This window comes from Trachypithecus francoisi, unplaced genomic scaffold, assembly GCF_009764315.1.
Source record: "Trachypithecus francoisi isolate TF-2019V2 unplaced genomic scaffold, Tfra_2.0 Lachesis_group3, whole genome shotgun sequence".
In the NCBI taxonomy this organism is placed as follows: domain Eukaryota; kingdom Metazoa; phylum Chordata; class Mammalia; order Primates; family Cercopithecidae; genus Trachypithecus; species Trachypithecus francoisi.
The window spans coordinates 151,318,779-151,345,803 of record NW_022681468.1 but is presented as its reverse complement, the minus strand read 5'-3'; the positions used below and the strand labels follow the sequence as shown (position 1 = coordinate 151,345,803).

At 39.7% G+C, this 27,025-nt stretch overlaps 1 long non-coding RNA gene across 4 annotated transcripts in view; it reads right to left on the bottom strand.

Annotated features, from left to right (window-relative positions):
• The window catches only part of LOC117070890, a 749,288-nt gene that overhangs the window by 387,645 nt on the left and 334,618 nt on the right, over window positions 1–27,025 (bottom strand). For all 4 annotated transcript variants that reach the window (XR_004432091.1, XR_004432090.1, XR_004432092.1 and 1 more), the window contains one exon: window positions 6,662–6,767. This is a non-coding gene — a long non-coding RNA (uncharacterized LOC117070890). The remainder of the gene's footprint in view (window positions 1–6,661; window positions 6,768–27,025) is intronic.

Here is a 27,025-nt window from a genome sequence, read left to right as displayed (position 1 = left end):
TTCTTCTCACCTCTCCTCCCCCTTTCATCTTACAACCTTCATTATCTGTACCTTTACATTTCTATTGCCCAAATCAGAACTACTAATGTGCTATCCATAAGTATAGTTAAATCTCCCATGGTATGTCGAAAGTCAGTCCTAATGCAGAACATTTAGAAACTATATTTATATTATTACAAATTTACTTTCTTTCATAGCTTTCTTCATAATTTTAAATTTTTTGTTGATTTGTCTCTCTTGCTGAATTATACATCTAATGAAAGTGAGCACGTTGTCCACCTTGTTCAATATTATACCTTCAGAGCCCAACAGACTATCAGAAAAATAAATGTTTTGTGAATGTTGAATGGTTGATCATGTTTGACTTATTCTTGTTCAGATATTTTAGTGCACCTTAATAGAAAGAATCAGTAAATGCTCCTTGAGTGAATTAGTGTTAATAGAAAATATTTTCATTGTAATTTAGGGAAACTATTACTCCATAACATGTTCTATTTTTTTCTCTATATACATAATCTATGATGGTGTTTCCAAATGACCTCTCTTGGAAATTCCTCTATTACTCATATATAACAATGAAAATAATCTAAAGAATCTAATAATTCAGGTTATTTTTTGTGTGGTACATGATATAATTTTAAGTAAACATTTTATTTTTATGGTTAGGAAACTATTATAAATCTCATTTTAATAACTGCTTAGTGATAGAGATAATATGTAGACTTTTAAATTAACAAGTAATACATATTCTTTAAATAAATTTTGTAATATAAAATGTGATTTGATATTATATATTTTTTAATGACATAATTGTTTATTTGAATTTGGGGTGAAAGTACATGTAAATATATTGAAATTTAACAATGTGTTAAAGGATCAAAATTAGGGGGAATAATTTCATGTTTCTTTAAATTGTTTGCATTTTACACTTTGAAAATCCATTCGAGATATATATATATATAGATATGCATGTTTTTATATGTACAAACTCATGCAATTTTCCTTTCAAATGTTAAGAAAACACACAAACATACACACACATACCTACATACATACATATAATTTTCCCTTCAAATGTTAAGATAAAGGCCTTTCAAGATTTCAAGATGACATTTGTAGGTAATTCTTAGTAACTAATTGGTACAAGAACAGATAGTCTTTATTACTAATAAGAAATCAATGTTTTTTAATTATTGCTGTAATTGCTTTTTACCCAGCATTTTATTTTGAAATTCCAGATGTGCTATATAGGGATTTTTTTTTTTAGCAGAGAAATAAAAATTACAACCTTGGTGAATAGAAATGTGTATAGATGTTCATAGTTATCATTTTTCCACTTTATTCATTAACTATATTTGGACATCATAATTCAATTTGCTTTCCTGTATTTACTCATGCTTTATGACTAACAGTCATAATGTTTAAAATCATCGAGGGCTAATAAGCTGAGAAAAGCGATCAACAGTTTAAGCTGTGAATGAGTTATAAAGCTCTCTTCCCTGATCACCACTGACTACTGCCCATACACAATACACAGTCAGACCTCCTAAGCTACAATATTAAAAATGCCAAAATAATTACTTATTGATATAAAAATCAAAAGTGGTGCCATTATTAAAAATGTAAACGTCCTGGAACATCTTTTCAAATGCTTGGGGGTTTCTGAATCATAAGTGGGAACTACCATGTCATGGTATTCCGTGATTGATTTACAAACTAACTCCTTTATTCATTATATATGAATGATACCATGAAAGAGACAATTCTACAGCATGAGATTTAACAAACCAAATCCTGATACAGTACATAACTGGATTGGATCTGCATGTGTACCTATGTACTGTGGGATTTGTCTTTTATGAGTTACCAGTTCAGAGACTAACTCATCTTTGATTGTATAGGATGTTAGGATCTCAGTTGGCATTCACAGTTAAATCATGCGCTTTCAGGAACTGGGAGCATTTTGATCCAGAGTCACAATCATTCGTTTCTTATCTTCATCCCTATGGTATGTGTGTTCTGAAGTTTAACTGACAGATGGCAGCTGGTACCAGATATTATATTTTAAATATGATTAGCTCTTTGTGAACTGCTGGTTTGCACTAAGCAGATCCCTCAGAGGTTCAGGGACACTGTCAGGTTATGCTAATATGTTGCCCACACAATTAGGCAAACAACTCATTTTCATATAAACTGACTTGTCATCAACTGAAAACTCAACAGCAGGTTTGACTGAAGATTTGTTTCAGGGTAGGCATAACATTCCACCTTCTTCTCATGGGTCCTTCTTGTCTCAGGTTCTTGTCTTGTACATGGACCCACACTGCACAGCACCCTGGCCATTTCTGCCCCACACAAACAGTGCCTATCTTTGGATTTCTTTCCTTTCAGAATTATCTGAACTTCATTACCCCGGGACACTCGTCCCTTGGGTCGCTATGTGTTCTCAACAAGCAGTGCTGTGACAAGTCAAATTTGCTAGGAGGATAATGGATAATAGCATCCATTGGCACCACTATATCTAAAACATTGCGTCCCTGGTTACCGAATTTCATTCTGGTGGGAGGTAAGGGACATGAAGGTTTGGATCCTGGTGTATTCCCTGGTACTGACAACACTATTGTAAATACTCTATTCCCCCCATGAATAGGGCCAGTCAATCTTACATAAGTTCCTACAGTAGAAATGGCAAATTTAACACATCAGCTCTGACTTACTGTGGCTGCTACCCTAAGTATTCTGAGCCTATGTCATGCTGTTTAGGAAAAGTGCTGTCAGCAGTATCTGAGTGTGGGGAGGGAGAGATCACTTGCCAAACTTTGAACTTTCTGTTCTAAATAGTGTCGTTAAATACGTGTCATAATTTTGTTCATATAGTACAGTCTACATTTGCTAAAGCCGTGTTGCCTTTGAAACTGATGTGTAATGATCCCTCTGGGAATTTAATAGCTAAATTCATTACTGTTTGGTCCATAATGGGCGTTTCCACTCTATTTATAATAAACAACATCAGTGCAACTTTTTTTCAAGAGGAGGGTGGGATGGAGAGGATAAGTGACAATATTGATGATGATTATTTGTCAGGTAAACTCCCTTTAGATGAAACATCATGAAAAACTTTGTAACAGTACCATCCAGTCAAAGCTGTCTTTAAGGTCTGGCCCAGACACGAGCAATAGCCATGAAATTCATGTTTGCTCACATACTTTGGTCACCATTGCTCTTTGCCCATCTAATGAAGAGCAGATGCAGAGAAAGCACGGCTTGATTTCAATCATAGTTTAGGATCCATTCTACTGAAATTATTTGGTGTTGGATTTTAATTGGATAGTGGCAAATGATCTGGTAAAGAAAGATTCTCTCAGTCTGAATATTTATCTAAGTGGCAAAAATCTGTCACTTTTCTGCTCTTTCTGCTAAAATGTAACTGCTCAGTTTCTTCATTCTCTTTTCTTCCAATATGTGTTACAAACCAAATCCTGATATAGTACCTAACTGAAGAATATAGGCAGTTTTAAAGTCTTCACTTTTTGACTTGGGATTGGATCTGCATGTTCACCTATGTGCTATGGGATTTGTCTTTTATGAGTTACCAGTTCAGAGACCAGTTCATCTTTGATTGTATAGGCATCTGTGAGTAACTGCCCAGTTTCTTCATTCTCTTTTCTTCCAATATGTGTTACAAACCAAATCCTGATATAGTACCTAACTGAAGAATATAGGCAGTTTTAAAGTCTTCACTTTTTGACTTGGGATTGGATCTGCATGTTCACCTATGTGCTATGGGATTTGTCTTTTATGAGTTACCAGTTCAGAGACCAGTTCATCTTTGATTGTATAGGCATCTGTGAGTAACTGCCCAGTTTCTTCATTCTCTTTTCTTCCAATATGTGTTACAAACCAAATCCTGATATAGTACCTAACTGAAGAATATAGGCAGTTTTAAAGTCTTCACTTTTTGACTTGGGATTGGATCTGCATGTTCACCTATGTGCTATGGGATTTGTCTTTTATGAGTTACCAGTTCAGAGACCAGTTCATCTTTGATTGTATAGGCATCTGTGAGTAACTGCCCAGTTTCTTCATTCTCTTTTCTTCCAATATGTGTTACAAACCAAATCCTGATATAGTACCTAACTGAAGAATATAGGCAGTTTTAAAGTCTTCACTTTTTGACTTGGGATTGGATCTGCATGTTCACCTATGTGCTGTGGGATTTGTCTTTTATGCGTTACCAGTTCAGAGACCAGTTCATCTTTGATTGTATAGGCAGTTATACATTCGACCTTACTTTAATATTACCAGGAAATAACTTCTGTGTTTTGACTGAATCAGTGATATATATACAGACGTACTAATCAGAAGGCAAACCACAAAGCAACTTACCTTAAAAGGATAATCTAGATACCAAATCTAAGAAATCATTTGGGAATCTGAACACTAGGACACCAGGTCAAAAACCATACAATTCTCCTGACTCTGTCTTGCTAAATCAGTCTGCAAGGGCTAACGTCTGATTTGCCTTCTTGAGCCTACTTCCATTAGTGTGGAAAATCTTAGCAACATATTAGGACAACTGTTCAATGCATATCCCATGCTGTACAGAAAGGGGGAGCATCTAAATGTATCCTAGGGAATAAAACTGGTAAAGGATATGCTTTGACTCTGCTGTCTCCTTTAGAGCCCCCGCCCCCATCAATAAATTCATTTTCTCTTCGATAAGTCTGAGAAATTCCCAGAGAAATGTCATGGTTTCTGATGAGGCCGAAAGACCTCACAGGTCTGCGAAGGACATAAGATAAAATCCTTAACTCTCAAAGAAGGTTGAAGAGCATCCCCCCAAGATTCATGTCCACCTGGAAACTCAGAATGTGACCTTATTTGGAAATAAGGTATTTGTAATCAATTAAGGATGAAGATGAGATCATACTGGAATTAAGGTAGATCCTAAGACCAAAGATTAATATCTTTGTTAAAAAAAAAAATGTAGAGCCCATGCACAGAATAAGGTCGTGTGAAAACAGAAACAAAGATTGTACAGATGCAGCTGTAAGAAACACCAAGGGTTCCCGGTGGCCACCAGAAAAGTTAGGAAAAGGCAAAGAAGGAGTATTTCCTAGAACCTGTAGAGGGAGGCTGACCCTGCCCATAACTTGATTTTGGATTTCTAGTCTCCAGAATCCTTAAGGAATAAATTTCTGTGGTTTTTAAGTTTATGACAACTTATGGTAGCCCTGGGAAACTAACAAGATTATCTGGTTGGAGTCTCCCTCCCCTGGATCTTCGGACCCTGCTTTCATCCAACTTCCCACCTACCTTTCCAGCCGCTCCTCATTTTCTTCTGCCATTCCTTTTCCTCTGCCCACAGCTTAAATGGTGGCACTCCTCAGAATTCTGTCCTTGGATTTTCTCATTATACATTCCCTGGGTAATCTTATCCAATCTCATAGTTTTAACTCCACTTCTCAGCTCACACACGTAAAGCGACAATCAGACCTCTCTTGAGAATGACTTTTCATGTCTTATTAGATATCAAAAACTAATGTCAAAAATACATACTCAAAACTAAACACATTTTTAAACTCCCTTTCTGTTCTTTATTATTCTCCTTTACTTCTCCTTCTTCCCCTCATCCTTTATTTCCTATTTATTTTCATGCATCATTTTTGATCCAATGACAAATTACAAAAGTCAAAAACCTGAGTCTTCCAAGGAATCCCTATCCCCCACTTCCTGCTTATTGCCAATGTTTTAGCAAGCTGTTTGTTTTATTATTTTAAACTCCCCTGAATCAACTATTTTCCTAGATCAGGTCCTTAGCAATTTTGTCTTATCTGCTTGGGGTAGTTTTCCATCAATCTAACTGCTCTCTAAACCATCCCATAATGCTGCAGTTGTCACCATATTTCTAAAATCTAACTATGATAGAGTATTTCCTTGCTTAGCGTCCTTCAAGGGTTCTCAATTACCCACAGGTTCAAACTCCTTAGAATGGCTTGGCCATCTTCATGTCCCACTGTTTCCCCATCTTCTAATTGGACTGTGCTCACATTGAACAGCCTTCCATTCTCCAAATGTGCACTGGACTTTCAAACATCCCCAGGCCCCTGTTAGTTCTATTCTAGGTTTTTGAAATGCCCTTCCTCTTTCACATGTTTATTTGGCTCCTTCCTATTTCTTCCAGACTCTTGATGTCTCCCAGAAGGCTTCACTTCCCCATTCCACTGTGAATGCCCCTCTCCTGGGTTACCACAGCTCCCTATACAAGCCCTTACCTCCCTTCCTTGCTATTGGTCATTTCTGGGCTACAAGTCTCACCAGACTATGAGGTCCATGAGATAGAGACAGTGATCAATGTATAGTCAGTGAATATTTTAGAAATAATGAGAAATAAGGAAAATATATTCAAATATTTAACATATAGTAGTCTATGTGTCAATGTAATCATAATATAATAATAAGTTTAAGTGAACCATCAAAAGTTGCTGGACTGGAATAAAGACTGGGAGAAGGTGAGACTTGAGGTGGGCTTTGAAGAAACAGTAGGACTTAAATAAGTAGCGTGTGATATTGTGGACAAAATAAATAGTAAGAGTGAATTTGGCATTAGAATTCCATAAGCTGATGGATTTCAACTGCAACTGGCAGATAGTCTCTTTACCTTGACACTGGCGACTTTGAAGTGACAGGCTGGTATGATCTAAAGTAGTTGTTAAGTCCATGAATGAAAGTGTTGTTCTTGGAGTGCTTCTGGTTACGGAAGATGTCTGAAAAAGGTAAAATAAGAAAAGAAAATTAAAAAAAAAAAAAAACCAGTCTTCCCAGTGAGGCAATGTTCAGAAGAGCCAGACTCTTAGCTCATGGTTTCAGATGCAACATGGATTTACACGGGACATTTAAGTTACTCCTTAGCATATTAAATTGCTTCCTCTATGAACCATGGAAAATGAAAACCAATTAGGATCACTTGGGAAAGGGAGTTGGGTTGGGATAAGGACTTGGGAATTTCCTCTTGTGGTTTAACTCTCGTCTCAAAATGGCATTACTGCAGGTTTGAGCATCCAATTTCATACTTTATTTTCTACATTAAGCATGAAATGGAGCAACATTTTAATTCCTTTGGATAAAACTGACAATACCTCTGGGTGTTTGCTGTTGCTTCTCCCACAAAAAAAGCTGCACTGGGGAGCAAGCATGTTGAAAGGGCTCTTATGGATGACCTACTGCATGCCCTTGAAAGATGCACAATGTGAAAAATGTGAAATTGTTTCAGATTCCTCTCAAGTAACAATATAATTTAATCATACTTATTCTCATCTAATACAAAGCCCTTCTTGCTGAATAAAGTTCTAGCAATGCCTTAAGGATGTAAGATATAAACAAAGATGAAAGCACTTATCATAAAATTTGCATTTTACACATGGTAGAATCAGATGACTACATGAGAAGAGAAATAGCAACTTATTTCAATCCTGCCAACTTCTCTTAAGTTCTGTTCCCAACAAACACACTTTATAAGGATTTCCATGAAGGGGCCAAGGAATATCAGACGACATAACTTTCAACAAGGTGAGTGAACACAGGCTAAGGGGTGAAGCAAAAATGTTTTTTCTTCATTTCTCTTTCAATGTTTTTTCTTCCTGGGAAACAGCTAGGCCTTCTATTTTTTTTAAGACCACATACAGATGATCTATATAAGAATTCAGTAGTTTTCATATTTATTATAAACAATAGAATCTACAAGGATTTCACCTTGTCCATTAGTCAACTTTGTAAGTCATCTTTGTCTTTGATTTTCCAATAAGAATCCATTAAAAATCAATTCAGGCTGGACGCTGTGGCTCACGCCTGTAATTCCAGCACTGTCGGAGGCCGAGACAGGCGGATCACGAGGTCAAGAGATTGAGACCCTCCTGGCCAACACGGTGAAAACCCATCTCTACTAAAAACACAAAAATTAGCTGGGCATGGTGGCAGATGCCTGTAATCCCAGCTACTCCTGAGGCCAAGGCAGGAGACTCGCTTAAACCCGGGAGGTAGAGTTTACAGTGAGCCGAGATACTGCACTCCAGCCTGGCGACAGAGCGAGACTCTGTATCAAATAAAATAATTAAATAAATAAATATCAATTCAGCGGGCCTCAAAGGAAATATCTAATATAGTCTTTGATCTGATGGAATTTGGGGAGAAATATTTGATATGTTCCAATGAAACCAGTAGAGGCAGAGTTAATTTCAGCTTCCCAGATATTAAATGTTTCTCACCAAATATAAAATGTTTCTCCCAGATATAAAATGTTTCTCACCAAAACAATAATTTTGCCCCGATGAAGGAATCTGTTGTATGTTCAATACGTCTGCATCTATGGGTGATTGTTATTTTACGGTTTCAGAATGTTTCCCCCTAACATGTCAGTGTCACATCTTACCACTCTTCAGTGATACTCAGGTACCTCCCCTTCCTTGAAACCTCTTGACTACTACTATGTCAGCCCCTGCTTATTCTTCCATAGTACTGATTAGCTGCACCACACATTTTAGTATAATCTGGGATGCCCAGTGGTCAAGCCTCTAGGTCATTCTAGTGCATAAATTATTATTCCGATTTTACAAACAAAGAAAATGGTCTTAAACATCTCTCAAACATAAGTTAGAAAATCAAATGCTGAAGAAGCATTAGGACTTTCAGTGGTCACACTATTAGGCCTTTCATGGAGAGGAGATTTTGACATTTTCCTTCATTTTAATAAAAACAATCAAATTGTTTAAATCTCCATAAAATAAAAAAGCAGAACTCATAATAACATTTGTGCTGTATTAGAGTCTTTTGTTTTCATGCAGAAAATGTATTTTCCACTGTATCATGTGAGAAGAAGGTCACTATCTAGCAAAGCCCAGGTTGCTGGCAGTATCTTGATTTCTGATTTTTTTAACCATTGGGAGTGGGTGGAGGAAACTCCAGATTAGTGTAGGATCAATCATGGCTGTTGAGACCACAAAACCTTGGTGACTGTTACTGTTTTAATTAAAAGTCTGAACACATTACATGGAGCAAAGAAACAGAAAGTTTTAGAAAAGGGAGCACAGAAAATCAACTCCATATATTAATGCATTCTCAATATATAAAGCTTTGGTTTTTGTTTATTTTTCTTCTCTGGAAACATAAGGACCATTTAATAAATGATCACTAAGATGATTTATACAAACAACTACCTACAGACCACTAAGTATCTACTACAATGACATCTCCTCATTGCTTTCTAACATCATAAAAGGATGTGTATCCATTGGACAAATACACATGTTACTGTAGTGAAGATGTGAAGGAGAGCCTCAGACATAACTTTTTCCTTTTTGGCATAAATCGACACATAACATTCCTATAAATTTGTAAGCTTTGGGGGGCAAAAATCATATTTTTACTTTTGGGAGCTTTTTGTAGTGGGAGACAGAAATAAATCTAAGAAAGAAAAATTGGGAAAAGACTTGAAAAACAGGAATTGATTATATTATCACCTAACATAGGTAAAACCATTTTTGTTGGTTGAAGCTAACAAAAGCATTACACAGTTTATTCATAAAATGATCATGCCCTGGAAGGGACACAATGATATTTGGAAAGTTTATCTGTGGAAAGAATTTTTGACCCACTCAGAATAAAAATTGCACTGTAGGACAAGTTTATGCTCTGCCAGGAAGTGAAGCAAACATGTGAGCTAGAGTGAGTTAAGGTGGGAAGACAAACTACTTTAGTTATTTTCTTTTTAAATACTGAAGTGTATTCTGGTGGAGTTTATCTTTTTCATCTTGAGTGGTAACACCAAGGTTTGGTGAATGTACGTAAAGATATAGATACACACATAAATATGCATTTGTGGGATTCAGCTACCAGCTATGATGTGCTAGAGGGTGGAGCTATGAATACAATGAGGAAACCCCCACAAGAGCGATCCTAAGGGAGGGAAAAAAAAAAAACACACACACTAACACAAAAACACATAAGGTGGATAAAGATACAGGAAGGGTGAGGCACAGGGGCTCACGCCTGTAATCCCAGCACTTTGGGAGGCTAAGGCAGGCAGATCACAAGGTCAGGAGTTCGAGACCAGTGTGACCAACATGGTGAAACCCCGTCTATACTAAAAAGAGAAAAATTAGCTGGGTGGGGTGGTGCGCACCTGTAATCCCAGCTACTCAGGAGGTTGAGGTGGGAGAATCGCTTGAACCTGGGATGCAGAGGTTGCGGTGAGCCAAGATTGCGCCATTGCACTCCACCCTGGGTGACAGAGGGAGACTCTGTCTCAAAAAAAAAAAAAAAAAAAGAGATGCAGAAGGATACTCATGGTGTCAAGGTGACCCAGTTCCTGTTAGGTACCTAGGGGAACAAGACGTATCTGGGAACCAGGTCTAAATGAGCAGAAGAAAAAGAATCCCTAGCATTGCTGACCACTTTGATCCTAGGTTCTGAAAAGTTGGCTAGTCCCCATTTTCCCATTTTATAAATGGAAAGGCATGAAGACTTCAATGTCTGTGGTTTCCCAACATTTCTCCTTTCTGAAGAAGGAGCCAGACCTGCCAGGAAGTTACTGAGTTGGTCCAATGACCTATTAAAATGCAATCTTTTTTTAGAGCCCTTTAAAAGGTGACAGAGAAATCAAGGTTACCAAAAGCATAGATTATAAATGCCACAAATGGAGTCACTCTCCAGATCTCATGAAAGGCAGAGCCTATAAAGTGGGGATGCCAAGATGCCAGCCCCCAGGTGTGAACTGATTTCCTAAGAGCACTGGGGAGTACATTAGGGGAGAATTTTGTCTGGATTTGGAGCCTTTGAGACTAGAACTACAAATTTGTCTAGATCCTTTACAGACTTTAGGGGTTTACATGCTACAAAATGTAACTTCCTGTTTCTACAGGAAAGAAATTCTTTTAACAGGGCTAATAAAGTGAGCTCCTAATGAGGCCTCTCAGACATCAAATAGGCAGAGTAAACCGCTTTGATGATGTAAGTGTGAGGGGATCAGAAACATCTCCTGCCCTGACAAAAAAACGCTTCCTTTCAAAGCCAGGAGAGCTGAAAATTTAGAGCAAACCACACTTTGCCAAAGCCAAGATATCTGGTACAAGACTTTGAAGATATGAAAAGATTAAGGAAAGTCTCATTAGGAACCTGCCAGAAGCCTTTGTGCCTTCCCTGACTGCTTCCCAGAGACACTGTAGTTTCAACATCATCCACCACCACACCCTGCTTTCTTCAATAGCCTCATCTAAAAAAAAAAAAAAAAAAAAACTGTTCCAAAAACACTTCTCCAATAGCAAAGGGATCATGAGCAAATTCTTAACCCTTAAAAGTTTGTGGAGTCTTTGTAACCCTTTGTGAATCTTCCCATAATGTGCATACATTGATTGTTGCACCTTCAGAAGTCATCATTTCCAGTTAGGAGTTACGAGTTTAACACAGTTAAAGATTTCATAGTCAAGAAGATTTCATTTCAATATTAAGAATTTCTAGCAACCAGAGTTGTTTTTAGTGGGGCCGAGGGCAAGTCATTTCAGAAGGCAGTGAGTGTTCCAGCTCTGGAACTGAGGCTCAGGGACAACCTAAAAGGAATAACACAGGTCTTGTGTTATTGTTTTAGTATGCATTATGTTACATTCAAATAAGTTGGCAGGTGTATTTAACAACCTCTGCAATTCCTTCCTACACTAATATTCTATTATGAATAAATGAAGATAAAGCAGACCACCTTTAATGTTTAATAAGAAGAGATTCATTCCTCAAAAAGGGATTTAGATATTACAGGTGTCTTTGTACAACAGCCTTCCTAGGAATGAGTTTCTGTCTACACAGATCTACCACCTGGTCTACCCCTTTAAACAATAAACTTTGTTCTAAGTAAATAACCTCCCTTGAGAAGATCTGAAACTCCATTTTATAGTTTCAGTTTTTTGAAACTTGAAGTCTTTCTGACCTCTGCAGTCTTTTTTAAGCGGAGATACGCTGTAGAGGCATTAGAGGTGTGCCATTCCTAGGTAAGGTAGGAGCCAGAAGACATTTAGGTAAACCTGTGGAGCAAGGTTTCTCAACCTCAGTGTTATTGATATTTTGATGTAGGGACTGTCTTGTGCATGCAGGATGTTTAGCAGAACCCCTGGCCCCTACCCACTAGATGCTAATGGCACCTTACCTAGTCAGGGCAACCAGAAATGGTTCTAGGAAATGTCAAATGTCCCCCGGGTGGCAAAACTGCCCCCTGTTGAGAATCATTGCTGCTATAAAGGGCCAGAGAGTAGAGGCAGGTAGAGATGGTAGAGAAGGACCTGCATTCTGGAGGTGATGACATCCACAGGAGGGAGGATCAATTTCACAATACTTCTATGGGGTCAGGCCTGCTTACAGAGAGACGTTCTCCTCACTCATGCTTCCTGCATCTTCCTGTACCAGGAAAATAAGACTTTTTAGATGTCTCAGAAACTCATCAGGAACCAGTAGAACAACTGAATCTACATATATCTCTCCTATAAATATAAAGCAAGGGAAGGGGCTTCCCTGTTGATGTAACTGGCTAATTCCACAGGGCAGGCAGTCTGAACAGCAGCTGAAACTCTTGAACAGAAGCCAAAGCTTCAGCACACACGCAGGAGTTCCTCCTCCGAGAAACCTCGGCTCTGTGTCAAGGTCTTGCAGCTGGTGGGATCAGGCTCACCAGGTTCTTTAGGATAACCTTTACTTCTCTCTGAAATGATTTTTCATGTGAATCACACGTACAAAACATCGGCACAGTCACACCTCAGTTACTGTTTGATCGAATCACTGGGGTATCTTAGTCCATTCGGACTGCTATTAACAAAATACTATAAGCTGGGTAGGTTACAAGTCACAGACATTTATTTTTCACAGTTCTACAAGCTGGGAAGTTCAAAATCAAGGCCCTGGAAGATTCAGTGTCTGGTGAGAGTCCCTTTCCTAGATGGCCATCTTTCGAATACAACCTCACATGATGGAAGGGGTGAAGGGTGTCTCTGGGGATTCTTTTATAAGGGCACTAATCTCTTATGAGCTAGTCAAAGCCCTCATGACCTAGTCACCTCCCAAAGTTCCCACTCCTAATACCATCATCTTGGGGGTGAAGATTTTAACATATGAATCTGAGGGGCCCATAAACATTCAGATCATAGCATGGGGATTATAGCCTACCCAAGATGACACCTAAATTGACACCTGCAGCGTTCCAGAAGTTACTCCCCAGGCTCTGGAGTCTAGCCCAGGACATTCTTCTGTCATCTCATTTCAGCCTTGCCATAGGCCTTGATCTTGAACTCCCCAGCTTTCAGAAGCATGAGAAATAAACTTTGGATTCTGCCCCTGGCATCTGTTGCGTGACATTTCCCTATCATGGCCAAGCATAAGGTCCAGCTCCCTCAGAAGCATTTTCATGGATTTAAGAGCATCTTTGGAAGGTTCTGGATGGACATTTTTCCATGGACATTTTTCCAATGTACAAATGACCAACAAGTACAAAAGAGGATGCCTAACATCATTAGCCATTAGGGAAATGCAAACAAAAACCACAATAAGATACCACCTCATACCTGGCAGAATGACTATAAGCGGAAAGGCAGCTAGTAATAAATGTTAGTGATGATGTGAAAAAATTTCTAACTCTCATTCACTGCTGGTAGAAATGTAAAGTGGTACAGCTACTTTGGAAATTAGTCTGGTAGTTCTTCAAAAGATTAAACACAAAGTTACCGTATCACCTAGCAATTCCACTCCTAGGTATATAGCCAAGGGAAAAGAAAGCATATGTCTACATAAAAACATAGACACAAATGCTCATAACCACATTGTTCATAATATCCAAAAAGTGGAAAGAATCCCAATGTCTTGTCAATTGATGAAGAGATACAATGTGCCATATTCATACAATGAAATTATTCAGTCATAACAAAGAATGAAAATACCGACACATGCTACAACATGGATAAACCTTGAAAGCATTATGCTGGTGAAAGAACCAAGTCACAAAAGGCCACGTATTGCACGATTCCATTGGATAAAATGTCCAGAATAGGCAAATCCATAAGGACAGAAAGTAGATTAGTGGTTGTCAGGGGCTGAAGGTGTTTCAAAGAAATGGGGAATGATGGCTTAACAGGCATGGGGTTTCTTTCTGGGGTGATAGAATGTTCAAAATTGACTGGAGTAATGGTTGTACAACTTTGTGAATACACTAAAAAAACACTGATTTGCAAATGAGTGAATTTTATGGTATGTGAATTATACTTCAAAAAAGCTGTTGTATATATTTTTTTAAAGTATCTTTGGAAAGCGTGGCAGCAGAAGAGTTTAACAAGCCTTTGGGGGTAGGACTCTGCAATCAGATTGATCATTAGCCAATGCCCATGGCATCTGCTGGCCTAACCCCCAGGTCAGGAAGCAGGCTGTCAGAGGAAAGGAAGCAGCAAGGCGTTTCTCTGTTGGTAGGATTCGCCATTCCTCCCAGTCAAGCTGGGAGAAGGAAACTCTTCCCCCAGCACAGGGACCCCTTCCAGGATCTCCCTTCAATGTGCCAGTCTCTGCCGACAGTTGTGTAGTCTGCCACCTAAAGCAGGCAGATGAGGGTGGAATCCATCCAAGAAAAAACGAAAAGCTTGCCTAGACAGAGTATTAGCTCAGAAACTGCTCTTTTACCTCAGCGGCTTAAGAATTTTGATTCATTTTGTAACAGTTTATCTTCGATGATGCACCAGTGCATGACTCAGTTGGTGGCCGATAGCACCTCTGTGCTGGGAATTTACTAAAGCCCGTTTTACTTATTCCACAGACAGCCCTGGGTGTTTGCCCAAACTTCCTCCTTCCTGGCTCCCATATATGGCAATTTCTTACACTAGCCTCTCCGGGGAAGTGTGGAGACGCTGCCCTTTCACTGTTATTTAAAGCTCTAGTGATCTGACTCTTCTGTCTTTTGAAACTTTCATTCAAGAACAAACATTAATGACCAATTGAGACCTGAGCTAGGATTTTCAAGAGTGCAAAATAGGTTTTAAAATAAGATAATTTGATTTTTCTTCAAATTTGACCTTACTGAGATCAGAGTGAGGGCAATAGATTTTTTTTTTTTTTTTTTCTTCCTGAGATGGAGTCCTGCTCTGTCACCCAGGCTGGACTGCAGTGGCATGATCTCGGCTCACTGCAACCTCTACCTCCCAGGTTCAAGCAGTTCTCCTGCCTCAGCCTCCCTAGTAGCTGGGATTACAGGCATCCGCCACCACATCTGGGTAATTTTGTATTTTATTAGAGATGGGGTTTCACCATGTAGGCCAGGCTGGTCTCGAACTCCTGACCTCGTGATCTGCCTGTGTTGGCCTCCCAAAGTGCTAGGATTACAGGCATGAGCCACTGCGCCCAGCTGGCAATAGATGTTTTAAGCAAGGGCTCACCAAGTAGTAGACACACACCATGTTAGGGCCTGGTCTTCTACATTGCGGGTCCAGAGTTTCACACAACCTGCATGCCCCTGGCCTGTGGACACAAGCACATTTACATTGATGTTATTACTCAAAGACTGTAGGCTTGCTGCCTTCACGTATATCAGGACAGCGTATAACGGGAGGAACTTGGCCACTTGAGGAGTCTTCTCCAGGTACTTCAGAGCTCCCCACACGTGTCTCAGGTATGTTCAAGCAGGCCCTGCCCATGCTGCTCCCACAGGGCCTTGGCTCATGCTCTCCCAACTCACCTGAGCAATGGGTGCATCCAGTGGGCCCTTGGGACCCCCACCATCTCCTCACCCTCTGAAGAATGCTGCCACTCCTTGGGAGCTTTACCCACTGCTCAAAGCAACAGCAGAGGCCTGTATTCTATTCAGCCATTGCTCTTGATGGGTGCTCAAAAACCGGTCACAGGGCCCTGGTACCAGAATAGCCCTTTCCCCCTGCTCTCTCTCCCTCGCCTCCCGTGTCTGTGCACAGAACTTCTTGTGGGTACTTTAGCCAAAATAAATCAAAACCCAATTCGGAGCCAACAACCCCACGTCCTAATCAGACATACCACAAAACTCACACACACACACACACACACACACACACACACACAGATATACACATATACATATATATATATGCATATATATACACATATCTATAGTGTGCGTGTGGATGTGTGTGTGTGTCACAGTTTTGCTCTTGTCGCCCAGGCTGGAGTGCAATGGCACAATCTTGGCCCACTGCCACCTCTGTCGCCCAGATTCAAGCAATTCTCCTGCCTCAGTCTCCCAAGTAGCTGGGATTGCAGGCATGTGCCACCACACCCGATTAATTTTGTATTTTTAGTAGAGATGGGGTTTCACCATGCTGGTCAGGCTGGTCTCGACCTCCTGACCTCAAGTGATCCACCTGCCTCAGCCTCCCAAAGTGCTAGGATTACAGGCGTGCACCTGACCAATATTCTTTAGGCTAAGCCAGGGTTAATTCATCTTATACTCAAGTTTAATTAGTGTTGTTAAACCCAGGGAGAGACATGAGCATTAAAAGCCACATTTTCAATTTATTAATTTATAAGGAGAAAATACTACCAAATTAGCATTACCTCTCTCTCTCTCTCTTTTTTTTTTCTATCTTCTCTTTCTCTGTCTCTTTCCTTCTCTCCCTTTCTTTCAATAGAAAAAGATACTTAGGCAGTCAAACTTTTAGAATAATGATTGGTGAGTGGCCCAAGTGAAGAATGACATAATCCAAATGGCCACCATCAATAAGTTATAGTAGTCTTTATTCATACTATTTCAATTTGATTTTTCAGATCTCCATCATTCATGATTTACACACCAGGAGAGCAAATCTCATCCTTTAAATTTGATTGACTTTTACTAATTTCAGTTGCAAAGAAATCCTAATTCTATGCTTTAGCTTTCCACCGTCTTAAATCTTGGCCACTCCTAGGGTTGGGGTTTGAAATAGAGAATAGTTTAGAATTTATCAAATAAGTTCTTTGATGATCCCTTATTAATTAGGATTAGTCTAACTTTGTATAAGACTTTATTGGAGTTGTTATTTTTACCTATATTCTGGTAATAGGATGTAAACATAGAATTCTTGGTTTCAGAGCTTTTTGGATGATACAAAGGCCAATAATAACAAAAAAAATAAAAAGTGCCAGGTACCACCCTCCACCTTCCTGGTCTTACAGTGTGGTGCTAGGCTACCTATGCAGATCAAGTCAAAAGATTATAAAATCAGTTCTGTCAATATTAACCCCTCATCCACCTCTTAGCTACATGACAGAGGTTGAAGAGGTCAGTGGAGAAGAATGTCACGGACAGCTTATATGAGGTCAACTCTCTCCTGGGGGATGAGGAAAAGGATTATCCCTCATCTCAAGTCAACTGAAGAGAAGCTTGAAGCGAAACAGGTATAGAGCTTGACACGCACCCCTCGGAGTTTGAGAACATAGTACCTGCCTCCAATTCCAACTTGGGGGAATGTAAAGGTGAGGGGCTGGGGCTGTGGCTATTCCGGCATGGTAGTAGAAGTGCCTGTCGTGGGAAAAGCATGCCCTCCAAGTTTGATATTCTCCATGTACCAGACGTGGATTCTAAACAGGGGAGCCAAACTGGGTCATATTAAGAGTGAGCCCAAGAAGCTTGCCTGCAAGCTGAAGTGACCCCAACAGAGGAGGACATGGTCAGGAACCAGTAATGAAGAGCAGGTTGTAAGTATACTTTAGAGGAGACATTGCTTAAATAAATGGGACTTCAGGCTCGAGAGCCCCAGTGATGACGCAGAGTCTCTATAAAATCCACAGAAACAATCGATGAGAGTCAGCCTTTGACATCTGCCAAAACAAGAGTAACCATAAAATCCAAGGAACTTTATCTGGTGAGGAAGACAAAAAAGTAGAGAGGGTAGTTGCCGTCAGCAATGAGAAATAGTAGTGGTTATTATTTGGTTAGTCAACACATTGTTTACTATGTTCAACAAAATTTCCATATTAATTCATAAAATTACCTTCTGCTTGTTCCCTACGAAGCCTAACATGTTCTATAAACTAGCTACATTTATCTTTCCTATCATATCCCTAACAAATATATACTAAGTATTACTATGTGTCACTTACTGCTTAAAATATACTGGTGAACAAGATAGATATTTTAATGAGAGACGATATCCAAGTAGAAAAATAAGATAAAAACACATCTTGGTAAGTGTTCTAAAGCAATAAACATGTTGCTGCAATACAGTAATTAGCAAAAGACAATTTAAGCCATTGTCTAAAGAAACCTGTGAATATCAACGTATGATTCAACTTGAATTACCTCACTGAGTTAGCCAGTGTTTCATCACAGGAAGGGAGTTATCAAACAGCTCACTGGGGCCAAAAGATTCTGTCATCATACATATTAACATCACCTAAAAGCCCATCTTCCACCCTAGCCAGCACTGGCCAACCACACTGGTGGAAACTGTTCTCTCATGTTGGGATTTTTTTTTTTTCTGAGACTGTATCTAGGTATGAACCTCAACTTTATGCTCTTGTTATCAATCAAACTACTCTAAGAACTACCAGCTTTGAATTACTTTGGATAATGAGAGGCTTGGCTAGGCATAGAAACTTATAATTCTCAAATATCCCAAAAGTCTTTTGAGAATGTAAGTCTCAGAATCTTTCAAGCCTGTAATCCCAGCACTTTGGGAGGCCGAGACGGGCGGATCACGAGGTCAGGAGATCGAGACCATCCTGGCTAACACGGTGAAACCCCGTCTCTACTAAAAATACAAAAAACTAGCTGGGCGAGGTGGCGGGCGCCTGTAGTCCCAGCTGCTCGGGAGGCTGAGGCAGGAGAATGGCGTGAACCCGGGAGGCGGAGCTTGCAGTGAGCTGAGATCCGGCCACTGCACTCCAGTCCGGGCGACAGAGCGAGACACCGCCTCAAAAAAAAAAAAAAAAAAAAAAAAAAAAAAAAAAAAAAGAAGTAAAAGAGACTTAGTTAAGTTTCCCTTCTTCATATTCGTGTTGAGGAACCTCAAGGCCAAGGCTGTTGAGAAGACTCTGGAGACCTGATATTATCCCCTCTGTTTCCTCTCAGGCCACTGTGCCCAGTGTCTCTCTGCACATTCATCCTCCTTTCAGCATTGACTGGCTTCCTCTGTTAACTCAAAACTTCTCACTCATTTCTTGGTTTGTTCTCCATAGTGGTCTTGACTATCCCAAGGAACTTCTCCTATTCTGTAGGCTTCAGTTTTCACTGTCTTTCAAATATGTCATTGACGATATAATGTACCATCATTTTAATAAGACCTAGTAGGGGGAGAATAATACAGTCACACTAAATGCCTGTGTAGCTTGTGTGACATCTTGATTTCAGGTGTATAATTACCACAAGGGAAATGTTTACCTTAGAATAAAAGAAGCAGAATTATTCCTAATTTGGGCAGCAGCTGATTAGGGCCGCTCATCTTCTACACCAACCATATCAAAAGATGCTGGCCAGCCTGGGGCTACCAGCATCAACACTCACCCTTGGTCGAATTAGATGTCATTGTATTCTGAGGCTGAATGGTACTAAACATGGTGGCCTGGGCTGGAACCTCCAGCAGGGCTGTGGCTCAGCAGCTCCCCTAAAAGATTCTAAGAATAGGTAAGAATCGACTTGCCAAATGTCATTAAGAAATAAGGATGGTAAGCTGGGCATGGTGGCTCACATTTGTAATCCCAGCACTTTGGGAGGCTGAGGTGGGCGGATCACCTGAGGTCAGAACTTCGAGACCAGCCTGGCTAACAGAGAAAGACCCCGTCTCTACTAAACATACAAAAATTAGCCAGGCATAGTGGCACATGCCTATAATCCCAGCTACTCGGGAGGCTGAGGCAGGAGACTCACTTGAACCCACAAGGTGGAGGTTGCAGTGAGCCTATATGATGCCACTGCACTCCAAACTGGGTGACAGAGTGAGATTCCGTCTCCAAAAAATTCATTAATTTTAAAATTAATTAAAAAAAAAAAGGATGGTCAACCCCCACTGTCCAGCACTTTACTATTTTTTTCTACCTTAACAACCTTATGATCTAGAACTAGGTATTTTGCAATATAATAACCTTTTGCAATATGATGCTGATTCCAGACTATGAGCTTATGATCAGATTATTGCTGGGGAGATCACGCCCACATTCGGTCAGCTCTTGTCCCTGAGGTCATTGTTTAGCTTACTGTCTTCAGAGCCTGAGTTAGTATGATAAAAAAAATGCCTGAATAATCCACATCAGCTTGATTTAAGTTTCTGGGGAATATTTAACTCTCTTTGAATTGTGAAGTCAAGTAACACTGATGTTATTTTCCAAGCATGGCCTTGGCCTAGACCTAAGGGTGTCAAAGTGGGAAAGCGTTAAGAAGAGCGTTTCCCTGCTGCCATTTGATGAGCCATTCTCATTTTCCTTTAGAAAATTCATTCCTCAGACTGCCAAGAGGCTGCTGGCAGATGTAGTTTATATTAAACAGATGGCTGGTCTGCAATTAAATGCTTAGCCGTGGCTGGGCCCAGTGCGTTCTGAATCCTGTGGGAGGACATGCCAGTAGCTGATGAGTGTGGCCCACTTCCAGGATGTGGGTCAGGGAAGAGAAACTGTTATGTGTGCTTTCACATGAGATCATCAGAGAGGTGAACAGAATCTGACTTATCGATTGTTAACAAACCCAGTGGAAAGGAGAGCTGAATTACTCAAATACTGGTGGACTGAGAAATGGGGAAGTTCTTTGCACAGGTTACCAGGAGAGATAAACACCCACAGTGTAAATTCAGGTTCATACACAGAGCACACACTTTGAAATGCAGTAACACCGTGTCTACACACACATAGTAATAGGACAGAACAAATTTTTAAAAGTGAATTTAGAAGAGGAAGGCTGTGGGTTTCTTTCCACTTATATGCAACAGACAGCTCATATGAACAACTAAATATTTTCTTTTCCAGATGAAAGTTTAGGAACATTTAGAAACAGCTTCTGATTTAGAGCAATCCACATGTAGCACTGACTCACCTTTTGTTTCTATGTTAGCTAAGCCACTGCGAAGAACAGAGACCCTCTCAGTTTACATTTGCAAGAAGACATGAGAAAACTCCAGATCATGTGATTTAGCTCCAGTCCCCTGATAAATTATAGCATAATGGCTGTTCTTTCCCCAGCATCTAGAAATTAGGGTGCAAGTGTGCAGGTAGAATATATAAATATTGAATGCAAAAGCAGCTACGTTTGCACTTAAGAGGCCTGAAATTGACATATGGCCAATTAAATATGTTCCCGCATGTCTAAAATGAGAAATCGGAGATGGGAGCAGATATCAGATCTATCCAAAGTGATATGATTAGACTTCAGAGACCATCTAAAAGTTGACTTTCGACTGGGCCAAATGAGCCTCTGTTTCCCTCTAATGGCCAGCAGGACAACGGTGAGCAGGCCTTCCTGGGCTGGCCTCCACGAGGCTGATCCCCTGGCTAGAGACTGCCTGCGTCCTGCCTGTCCATTGATCCGTAGACAGCAGCCTGTGTGACCTGGAGCAGCCCTTTTCTTGGAAAACGTGCCTCATTGCCTGTCCTTCATAGCATCTCTTTCTCAATAAGTTGGGCTATATTAAGCTGCCACTAAAATGTTTGCATCTAAGGAAAAGCAGAGTTGATTTGGAACTAAATTTTATTATTAGTGATATTTGTTCCAACCCTTTTCCTCAGTAGAGTGAACAAAGACCTTGGAGACAAAAACTCAGTGAAGTTTGGAATAGTATCTGTTTGGAAGGGAAAGGCAACACAGAGGCAGATAGCCCCAGCAATTAGACAAAGTGCTTGACCAGTGAAAACCAAAGAAGGGAGGATCTCCAAGCTGACTGCAGCTTGTTCACCTTTCTCTCCTGTTTACACCAAATCAAAATGTCAAATTTAAGTCATGAACTACAGAGTCTCTTTGTTTCTTAAATTTTCCTCAGGAAAAGGAACCAGGTAATTTGGTTGGTTAGAAAAGACTAAAAACACACACTCGTGCTCTTCCTCATGTTCACGCTAAAGTGGAATTCATAGAGATTGCTTCCCAGTGAAGCAATGAACAAATGGGGCTGTGTTCCTGAGTAGAGCATGTGCTTCTCAGTCCAGGATTCTGGAGTGGTGCTAAAAAAGGAGCTAGGAAGTAAGCAATACAAGCAGGTCGAAATGCTGTGAGAAGAGCCACGCCCTGGAACTATCCCTGGGACAGAAGGACCCTAATATTGCCCAAAGTCCAGGGACTCTGAATGCAAAGCAAACTTGCCCAAGCATAGTGCCCCTTGAGGACTTCTACTGCAAAGGTAAAGTGAGCATTGGCAGTTCTGTCTTATTTAGGGCAGACAATTTATGTGCAGCTATTTCTGTAATTGGAGCTGATCAAACATGGGTATTCTAGCTCAGTCCTCCTCCTCTCAGGCATACATAACCATCACATGTATTTATGTATTTTGCATGGTGTGTGTGTGTGTGTGTGTGTGTGTGTGTATGCATGCACGTGCCTATGTTGGTGGGGGCACATGTATGCACGGAGAAGCCAGTCTGCTTTTTCTTGATAGCATTTCAGCACATGTTTTTCAGGGTCCAGTCATTAATTCCTAAACTCTTTGGACTGGCATTTGGATCATTCCATAAGAATTCTCTCTGGAGACACTTTAAAATAAATATGTTCAGGTCCCACCTGAAGGTTCAGAGTCAGTAGAGTTAGGGCACATATGGGAATCTGTATTTTTAAGATCTCCCCAGGTTACACTGATGCTAGATTTGGAAAACATTGATTATACAACAAAGAATCTGACAAGTGAAAAATATACAGAAGTTATTTGGAAATATTTATTTTACTGTTTCTGCCCAACTGTGATTGTTGAAGTCTAATCTATTTGGCCAAACTTATCTAAATAGAGACTTTATCTAGTAAATATAGCTACATGCAGTAAAAAACTGATATTACATAACCAGTAGGGTCATATTTTAATATTTAGGTGATCAAAAATTTCTTATTTTGGAGCTTTTCTCTTGGTTATGATGATATTCTTCTCCAGGCCTGTGTTTCTAAAGTGGCTTAGATATTTATTGTAAACCATTGTAAAGATTCTTGAAAAGCTATGTACTACCACTGATGATGATTTTACGTAAGCAAAGACAATGCTAAATAGATGAAGCTCTATCCAGCACTTACTCTACCAACTGGTGTTTTGTTTTATTTTTACTAAGCATCTACATATTACTTATAAGTTCTTTCTATTTGCCTCTCCACCCAATGGCCTTTCAAAGTAGTTTAAATATCTTGGAATATTTTTAAAAGTCCATCTAGAGAACTGAATTGTTTTCAAGGCAAGCTGGATATTAAATTTCTTTTAAATCCATCACACCCATTCCATAGACATTTATGTGTATAATATCTTAATTATAGAATCAAGCATTATCATGGAAGTCTTCAGATAACCATGAAAATAAAGAAAATCAATCTCTAAACAGTGAGACTCTGTCAAAACCAGTTGCACAGAAAATAAATTCATAGGAAAGCAGATGGTGGCAAACAGTGAGTTCAAGCAATGTAGCAGCCTGCAGTTACGCACACATTTTAGAATGAATTGTGATCTGAGAGAAATTTTGCCAAATAATTCATAATTGAGTAATCCACTTGCTTAGTCCGCCTCCTGCTTCATATCTAGATAGTTTCCCGTCATTATTTTTTCTCCTCAATCTATCCTTCTTTAAGTAGGTCTCTGCATTGGAGTATGTGTGTGTGAGACAGAGATAAAGTAATGAGGAAAGAAAAGCCTTAGATTTGGCATTAGGAAGCCCAAAAGAGAAAAATATTATTTGTAATATGAAAGCCAGGTAGCATGGTCCACAGTATTACAGTTAATTTGGAAATTTTTCTTAATATTATTTAATATTGTTTCTCTTGGTTACATATAATACTAATTTTTGGTAAACTCCAACATCCAAATACTGAAAGTTTTAAAAAATTATTATTAAAGCCATTCGTCAGTCCTTATGCTGAAAATAGTTCATGAGCCAAATATTAGAAACAAAATGAGATGATGTCGGTCATTGCACTAGTACTGATCACAAAGAAAGAAAAAGATCACCAGATTGCTAATAACTGCTGTCTTCAGAAGACACACAGCTCTAGCACAAAAGCAGGAGGGAGCAGAGTTGTGAGGCTGGGAGGAGGATGTGAGTGTAATAAGGAAGAAAACTGAAGAGAGAGAGAAAAAAAAGGGTGGTCCTTAGAAAACCGCAGTGGTCAAGATTGGAAAAGAGTTGGCTGACCACAGATCCTTTGCCAATGATGGGACCAGAAGCGCAGGACATTGGGAAAGTTCTACTCTGAGAGGAAGCCGTGCTTGGAAGCAACTTCATGCTGTGTCAAAACTACGGTTTGAATTAAGAATGGGATTGAGAAAGGCAATACCTAAAAGTGGGATTTATGGTGGTGCAGGGGAGGTAAAATTTCTACTCTACCCCCTTGGGACCTCCAGCTAGGCCTAAGAATTAAACTGGCATTTGACAGTTTAACAGGAGAAAAGCATAGAAATTGTACTTAGTAACTTTTACGTGTACATAGGAGCCTTTACAAGAGAAATGAAAACCAAAAGATAGCAGTTAGGGTTGAACGATTATATACTACGTTAGATGAAGAGTGGTAAATTGTGAAAATAGGAAATAACAAAGGGGTTTGGGGAAAGAAGTTAATTGTGGAAAAGGGACTAAAAACATAAAGGTTAGTTTGGTTTGTTTCTACAGATTCCTCTTGATCTTGACTCCCCATCTCTGGTGATAAGAATGTCTTTCTTTCTTCTGGCACAGGGAGGGAACTTTTGACATGGGGATTTTAGTTTCTGCTTTCAGGAAAAATAAGGAAGGTTAGAGTGACCTTGAATCTGCTGTTTTCAAGAGTCTTTAACTCAAAATAATCAATATTTTGAGTTAACAAATATCAACAATCAATATGCCAAACTGGTGTATTTCTGGGTGGCATATTTTGATCTCTTACGATAGATGTATGGTTCAATGAAGGTCTTATTTCTACATGAAATTTTAATACAGTAGAATAACTAAAATGAGATAATTAAATATATTAGTATAGTCATTGTTTAAAACAATACAATTGATAGAATGTAGCTTTACAAAAATGGCAGAGACCTTAATGTTTTCTGGGAGTTAGAAAATTCTCCTGCTACTTTGACAGCCATGCCTTTGATATGTGGACCCATGAAATTCATGGACTTTTTCTGGAAAACACTCTTACATGACAGTATACATGCCACAGATACAGTGCCTGAGTTTTCTATTCCAGTACTGCATGCTTACGAATATACTATTAGTACATGACTCATATCATATAACAATGACTATACTAATGTATTTAACTTGTTTTGAGTTATTGTACTGTATTAAAATGTAATACAGAAGTAATGCCTTTCATTGAATTATCAGGCATTCTTGAAGGACTAAATTGGAAGCTAATCTCCTGAGCCAGTGAGATCTCAGATTACATGAGGACAGCTCACTTGGATAGGCTGATGTTTTAGGAATGTTATCTGTGAGTCATACAGTTGATGGGGGTTTTAGTCTAAATTTTAGAATTTGGCAAGCTCTCTACCTCAAAAATATATGTTTTCTTTTCATTTTTTCTCATTTCTCCCTCCTCCTCCTCCTCCTCCTCCTTCAATCATCTATCATCTGTTACTTAAACTAGGGGAGAGTTGCTGTTTTTCACAAAAATGATAGTTACTTCAATAGGATTACTATATGTACAAGCAGGTACTGCTTCCAGTTTACAATATCTCCTGGTTGTTAATGTCTTGATTTAACCCACCCTATCTCATCCTTGAAATCTAGTTATTGATGAATCTTTTTTCCCCAGTCACCACCACACAACCAAGACAATGAGTTGAGAGCCAGAGCTCTGATGGAAAAGTGGCAAGTAAATCTTTAAGGGTATAGCAGTTATTTCTGCAGAATTGGAATGCTGTTGCAGAAAAGAACCCAATTACTCTCCTAGCTGTCTCAAGCAAAAAATCAGTGGTGAAAAAAAACTATATGTTGACTTTGTGTGGGAGAAAATACATAAATTAGATGCTGTCGTTGGCAACGTCAATTGGCTTCATAAAAGGTCATGGAGGCAGCTGGGCATGGTGGCTTATGCTTGCAATCCCAGCACTTTGGGAGGCCGAGGCAGGTGGACTGCTGGAGGCCAAGAGTTCAAGACTAAATTGGGCAACATGGTGAAACCCTGTCTCTATTAAAATTCCAAAAATTAGCCAGGCATGGTGGCACACACCTGTAATCCAAGCTACTCAGGAGGCTGAGGCAAGAGAATTGCTTGAACCCAGGAGATAGAGTTTGAGTGAGCCGAGATTGTGCCACTCCACTCCAGCCTGCCTGACAGAGCAAGACTCTGTCTCAACGACAACAAAAAGGTAATGGAGGCAAGGAATGAAGATGTTCAAAGAATAAAGAAAAAACAAAATATATCTTCACCTTAAGACATTTTCTCAGTATCTCCTCGGATGGCAACCTAAGACTATTACCCTGGTTCCAGTTGCTGAGTAGACATGTCTTCTTAGGTAGTTTGAGTTACAGATGCCATGGTTTCTGTGGTGTGTACACTGCTTCATGCTTAATACATATTGTGTGGACAACCCCAAGGATTTCCTTGAAAAACCTTTTAAAATGGATCAAATAGCATATATAATACTGTTATGGGATCTTTGGGATGTGACTTTTCTGGCCAGAAACCTGTGGCTGGTGGTGCTTTGCCCTAGTTTTGCTCGGGCCCACTCGATTTGTTCCACCCACACGGCCTGGCAGCCTGTGTTCAGCTCACACTACTGGCCTGGATCCCACGCCTCCAAGGGAGACTGCAAGTCAGGTGTGGAGCAGTGGGGGGTGGGGGATGGGAAGGGGATGTGAGGATGTGAATGAGTGTGGGGTCTGGCCACCGCACAGTCAGACACGCCAGCTGCTACCTCAGGGAAGGCAGCTC